Raw genomic sequence first — 7,368 nt, 5'->3', positions numbered from 1 at the left:
ATTTGGGCCGGTGCATCGGCTACTAGTCTCTCGCTCCTTGACAGGGTTCAAAAGAGAGTCGCAAATCTGATAGGCCCCAAACTGGCATCAAAACTTCAGCCTCTGTCCCATCGTCGAAACGTTGCATCCCTCTGCCTGTTCTACAAGTATTATAATGGTGAATGCTCTGAAGAACTGCAAGCACTTGTGCCCCCACGACGTGAACACCCTCGACAGACCCGACAAGCTACACAATCCCACCCCCACACTGTAGAGATCCCTAGATGTAAAAGATCCTTCTACTCCAGTAGTTTCTTCCCCAGAACTGCTAGACTTTGGAATTCCATTCCAGGTCACTGCTTCCCCAACTGTACTGACATGCATAAGTTCAAGTGCAACGTGAACCAACATCTCGCTGCCCTAATCCCTACATAGTACCCCAGTAGATGTTTCCCTTGATAGTAGCCCCCTACATTAAAGTGGCAATGTGCCTTGTTTGGGGTGAATATGTAATAAAAAAAAAAAAAAAAAAAAAATGTTTAGAATGAAAGCAATATTTAAGTTATTTGAAACTTTTTCTCGCGATGTACCAAGAAAGATGATTTAATTTAAACTCAATTATTACAGCTTTATGATGAAATATAATTTTTTTCTCTCCGAAATTGCATTTTAATTATTAGAACCGAAAATTTGCCTTTAAAAGAATTCGAAATGTACTTTAAGGTTTCGTGTCACCTTTCGGTTAATTTAACATAGTGTAATTATTACTTCCAATGTCGTACAATCATTTCTGCAAATGAATTGACGTCGACTAATATAAAATATAAAAAAAATGTAAAGATAGCGCTTTGAAAAAGAGGAAAAAGTTTTTAGCTAATCTTAGCAGATATTCATCTATGTGTCTATTTTCATTCATATCTACGTTTATGTACATACTAGCATTTCAGCCCGGCGTTGCCCGGGTGTTTGGAGGTGTATGTTCAGCAAAAAAAAAAAGAAAAAAAAAAAAAAAAGAAAAAAGCGGCCAATTTTTTTAAAACTTTGACTCCTATAATGACCCGTTAACATTTATTGTTTTGGGCTCAAATCAAGCTATTGAGTTGGATTCATGTCCATGGAACATATATCTAAAATTTTCAAGTGTTTAGACCCAAAATTGCGTAGGGAAATGTACACACACAGACACGTTCACTTTTATAGATATACTAGCATGGGTGCCCGGCGTAGCTTGGGTGTTTGGAGATGTATGTTGAGCCAAAAAAAAAAAAAACAAAAAACAAAAAAACAAAAACAAAAAAAAAAGGTCAATTTTTTTATTTGACCCCTATTATGACCCCTTAACACTTATCGTTTTGGGCTCAAATCAAGTTATTAAGTTAGATCAATATCCAAAGAACCTATATTTAAATTTTCAAGTGTTTAGACCCAAAATTGTCGGAGGAGTTTGGTAGAGTTCTCAAAGGTCAAATCATTGAACTTTGACCCCTTGACAGCCAAATTTCTGCCCGGAAACCGATCACATCGATTTTCCCAAATCTCAGTACCAGGTATGTCAAATTTCGAGTCTGTACTGAAAATTAACAGAGTTATTGCGAAAGGAAATGTACCCAGACAGACAAACAGACACTCACACACACAGATACACAGACACGTTCACTTTTATAGATATACTAGTATGGATGCCCGGCGTTGCACGGGTTTTTGGAGGTGTATGCTGAGCAAAAAAAAAAAAAAAAAGAAAAAAGTGAATTTTTTTTAACTTTAGCCCCTATCATGACCCCTTAACATATATTTTTTGGGCTCAAATCAAGTTATTAATTTAGATCCATGTCCAAGGAACATATATCTAAAATTTCAAGTGTTTAGACTAAAAATTTCGGAGGAGTTTGATAGAGTTCTCAAAGGTCAAATCGTTGAACTTCGACCCGTTCACAGCCACATTTCTGGCCGACAACCGATCACATAGATTTTCACAAATCTCAGTAACCTGTATATCAAATTTCGAGTTTGTAGACTAAAAATTGACAGAGTTATTGCGTAGGGAAATGTACATAGACACACAGACACACAGACAGACACACAGACACGTTCACTTTTATAGATATACTAGCATTTCAGCCCAGCGTTGCCCAGGTTTTTGGATGTGTATGTTGAGCAAAAAAAAAAAAACCCAAAAAAAAAGTGGTAGTAGGAAAGCAGGCTCGAACCCGTACCGAAAAGGAAGAAAAGAACGGGGTAAAACCTAACGTTCATGCTGTTACTACCACCGCCAAATCGGAAACGACATTTTTTTTAAATTTAGGCTCGACAATTTAAAGGAGAGGATAACTTTAAAAAATAACGGCGAAAAAAGTGACCCCCCCCCTGTAGAAAAGTGCCTAGGTGCAAGGGAAGATATTAATGTTTTTTTGCCAATTTTTCGATATTTGTCGTATGAAAGGTCGAACTTCAAAACGATACTGATCTTGGTAAAATCCGTCGCCTCTATTGAAAGTTTAAGGCAGACATGCAAACAGACATACATACATACATTTATATATTGGTAACTAAAAATTTTCGACCCAAACTGATGAAAAAGCTTGCCCTATCTCTGAATACCCTTTATGTAAAATTTCAAATATTTAGACTAAAAATTGTTTGGAAGAGACCGCAGAGGTCAATTTTTAAAAAACTTCGACCCCTATTATGACCCCTTAATATTTATTGTTTTGGGCTCAAATCAAGTTATTAAGTTAGATCCATGTCCAAGGAACCTATATCTAAAATTTCAAGTGCGTAGACCCAAAATTGTCGGATGAGTTTGGTAGAGTTCTAAAAGGTCAAATCGTTGAACTTTGACCCCTTAATCGCCAAATTTCTGGCCTAAAACCGATCACCCTGATTTTCCCAAATCTCAGTACCCTGTATATCAAATTTCGAGTCTGTAGACTAAAAATTGACAGAGTTATTGCGTAGGTAAATGTACACAGACACAAACACAGACACACATACAAACACACGTTCACTTGTAAATATATATATATATATATATATATCTTATATATATGTATATATATATATATATATATATATATATATAAAAGTGAAATTATCTTTGTGTGTGTTTGTGTACGTACAGTTCCCTACCAAACTACTCTGTCAATTTTCAGTCTACAGACTCGAGATTTGACATAAGAAGTATTGAGATTTTGGAAAATCTTTTTGATCGTTTTCTGGCAGAAATTTGGCTGTCAAGGGGTCAAAGTTAAACCATTTGACCTTTGAGAACTCTACCAAACTCCTCCGCCAATTTTGGGCCAAAACACTTGAAATTTTAGATATAGGTTACTTGGCCATGAATTTAACTTCATAATTTGATTTGATCCCAAAATAAATGATAAGGGGTCATAATTGGGGTTAAAGTTAAAAACAATTGACCTCTGCGGTCTTTGCGAAATTACTCAGTCAATTTTGGGTCTAAACATTTGAAATTTTACATAAAGGGCATTTAGACATGCAGCAAGCTTTTTAATCAGATTTTGGGCGAAAATTTCGCTGGCAAGAGGTCGGAATTGAAAGAGTTGACCTTTGTAGGCTCTACCAAATTCCTCTACCAATTTTGGGTCTAAGCACTTGAAATTTTACATATAGGTTACTTGGTTATGGGTCAAACAATAAATGTTAGGAGGTGAAAATTGGGGTAAAAGCTTAAAAAGATTTCACCTCTGCTGTATCTACCAACTTTTCTCTATGGTAGTTAAGGTTTCTATTATACAGACAGGCATTACGGTACATATGCAGACTTTTTAATATATACATGTGCACATAAAGTTATGAACATAGTACATAGGACCCGAGAAAAGCCGGGCTGAACTGCTAGTATATATATAAAGGTGAAATTGTCTGTCTGTGAGTGTGTTTTGTCTGTATATTTCTCTACCAAACTACTCTGTCAATTTTCAGTCTACAGACTCGAGATTTGATATAAAGGGTATGGGGATTTGGGAATTTTTTTTAATCGGTTTTCGGACAGAAATTTAGCTGACAATGGGGTCAAAGTTCAACCTTTGAAAACTCTACCAAACTCCTCCGCAAATGTTGGGTCTAAACACTTGAAATTTTAGATATAGGTTACTTGGACATGGATCAAACTTTTAAATTTGATTTGAGCCCCAAAACAATAAATGTTAAAGGGTCAAAATTGCGGTCAAAGTAAAAATAATTGATCTCTGCGGTCTCTACCAAATTACTCAGCCAATTTTTGGTCTAAACATTTAAGATTTTACATAAATTGTATTCACACATAGAGCAAGCTTTTTAATCAGTTTTTGGGCGAAAATTTAGCTGCCAAAGGTCAAAGTTGAAAGAGTTTATTATTGCAGACTCTACCAAACTCCTCCGCCAATTTTTGGTCTAAACTCTTTAAATTTTAGATGTAGGTAACGTGGAGATAAGTCAAACTTTTTAATATATATACACATATGCACATGAAGTTATGTACATAGGGCCCGAGCAAAGCCGGACTGAACTGCTAGTACAAGCCCCCCCCCAAATTTATATATATATATGTTTATATATATATATATATATATATATATATATATATATATATATTGAGGCCAGAAAGAAATTTTTCGCATATCTCACAGTTAGCGTGGTGAGTCTGTGTATCCAGTGTAACGTGGTCGTTACTTTTTAAATGTGTCGTTACATTTCAAACTTCTCAGACCCACACATTTTCTTGTACAGTCGCAAAGAAACAAACAAATAAAACAAGAAAGAAATGAAAATCCGACTTTGCAACTTTTTTAACGGCAACTGAAATGCATTTATTTGTGGTTCTTCCAAAATAGTGCATTGCATAATCTCTTAAAAGTCTTTTCGCACGCGCATGTGCCATACAACGTGTGCTTTTTAAAAAGTGTCTGTCCCCGCCACCCGACGCCGGCCTTAGCCAGGTCTTTCTCAACAAGTCGATCTCTCCGTCCCGCACTTTGTTTCTCTTGCTCGACCACGTGCTGTCCTTTTTTTTTTGTTTTTAATTTTCATTTTTTTCTCTCATTCTTTTTCCCGTGACGTCAGCCGTGCACACTTGCTGATTTCTCACACGTGCCCATAAGTGATATGTCACCAGGAGAGCGAACCGCTTAGGTACACCAGTACTAGTCCCTATTCGCTTTTGTGAATTAGACATTTGTGAGCGCTCTGAATCGCATACGGTTATTTTCAAATCATTGTATGCTTTTCAGGAATGCCTATGCTTTCGTGAATCAGGTCTCGTCACTTACTTCTATATTCAGACGTTTTTTTCCATTGGTCCATCGATCGACCAACTTTTTACAAATATGATTTTATTGTGTCCTTAACATCTCTTCGGTTTTGATGCACTTCTCTTTTCTTGCCACATTTCGCCATAGAATAATTGCCTTAGAAGGCGACCATATCGCATACGAACAATATGGCAGCATTACTTTCCCTAATACTCCTGTATCCGATATATACTCATACCTTCCTTAAATACCTTTCTTTCTCTTTTTTTTGTTTTAGAGTATATATTACATATGCGCATAAAGTTATGTACATAGGGCCGGAGCAAAGCCGGGCTGAACTGCTAGTACAAAGAAAAAAAATTTATAGGAGTGCAAACATCTATATAAGTACTTTAACCATAGTTCCTGATTTCAAAAGGCGAAAAATTAAAAGGTAAACATTTGTACCTATATTTTTATGTATATATCTGTATATCTATGTATATGTATATATGTGTCATTTTTTCATATATATGCATGTATATATTTGTGTATGTGTGTATGTATAATATTGTACTTAAACCAAATTTATATTTTACTCTATTTCTTTTCTATCTCTAACCCATATTAATTTTCTTATCAATTTTAAATCAAGACCTTTATTTTAATTTTTTCCAGATACATCTGCCTTACTTTTAATGCTAGGTTTATTTATGGTGTCTTTTAAATTTAATGAAAACCCTTCACAATTTGCTGATGAGGAAACCTTGTTTATTAAAAAACTATATGTAATAATTACTGTCCGTAACTTGATGTCTACCACGATAAAAACACTGTTTTCCGAAACGATCGTACAAATAATTGATTTTGTTGTTGTTCCTTCTTATGAAACGGATTTTTAATTTAATTATAATTTGATTTTTAAATTTTAAATTATCAATCACATTACTAAATATTAAATTAGCTCTAGGATATTTACCTATCGAGCTTATTATATATCTAAATTACAACGAACACTTTTTCTTTCCTGTATTTTGATTAAACTAGTAATTTCACTATTACATTAAAATACACTCTGCTCTTTAGACTATTGTTCTAATCTCCTTTAATATATATATATATATATATATATATATATATATATATATATATATATATATATATATATATATATTGAGGCCAGAAAGAAAATTTTCACATATCTCACAGTTATCGTGGTGAGTTTGTGTACCCAGTGTAACGTGGTCGTTACTTTTTAAATGTGTCGTTACATTTCAAACTTTACTTTCCCTAATACTCCTGTATCCGATATATACTTATACCTTCCTTAAATACCTTTCTTTCCCTTTTTTTTGTTTCCGAATACCTTGTCGATGGAGGAAAGACAGTAAAAAGAAAAAAGATTAGCATTCGCCGAAAAAATAATCAATAAAAAAGAAAGTTATGAGTGAGAACTGGCTCTTTTTATAGGTCATCAGATTGTAAATAACGAAAATATGTATTAACCGTATTCATCGCTTGAAAAACAACCACAACAAATCTAAATTTATAAACGATAAAAATAAGCGGTAAAGTCATCTAGGAGTCGCGGCCTAACGGTTAAGGCGCCGGACTGTGGTAAACTTGGTCTGAAGTTCGATCTCTAGAAACAGTCGAGCTACGCTGATGAGAGTTAGTTAACTCGAAACACGCGTGTATGTAGATTACTGTTTTAAAACTAATATATATATATATATATATGTATATATATATATATTTATATATATTGATAAAATATGCTTTTTATATTTAATTTTTTGTTTATACAAATCCTTTTTGTTTAGAAGCGCAATATTTGTTACATATAACAACAGAGCATATATAAAAGAGTAACAGTTTAGTTACAATACAAAGATCCAAATATTTATTTTTCATGAAATACATCTCCTATACCGTCTCTTTTCATGCATATACTCTTCAGAAAAATTAGAAAATGCATGCCAATATAATGCTGCAAGAAGAAAAAGTTCATAGAAGACTTCACATCGTGTATTTTTCTGGCAACCATCATTATTTATACAATATTTGAGTCTTGGAATGTAAGTATACTGTTAGTTTTATATATATATATATATATATATATATATATATATATATATATATATATATATATATATATATA

Source organism: Euprymna scolopes, chromosome 35, assembly GCF_053919585.1.
Source record: "Euprymna scolopes isolate OS-2025 chromosome 35, ASM5391958v1, whole genome shotgun sequence".
Lineage (NCBI taxonomy): Eukaryota > Metazoa > Mollusca > Cephalopoda > Sepiida > Sepiolidae > Euprymna > Euprymna scolopes.
Note: the sequence above shows the minus strand (reverse complement) of the source record.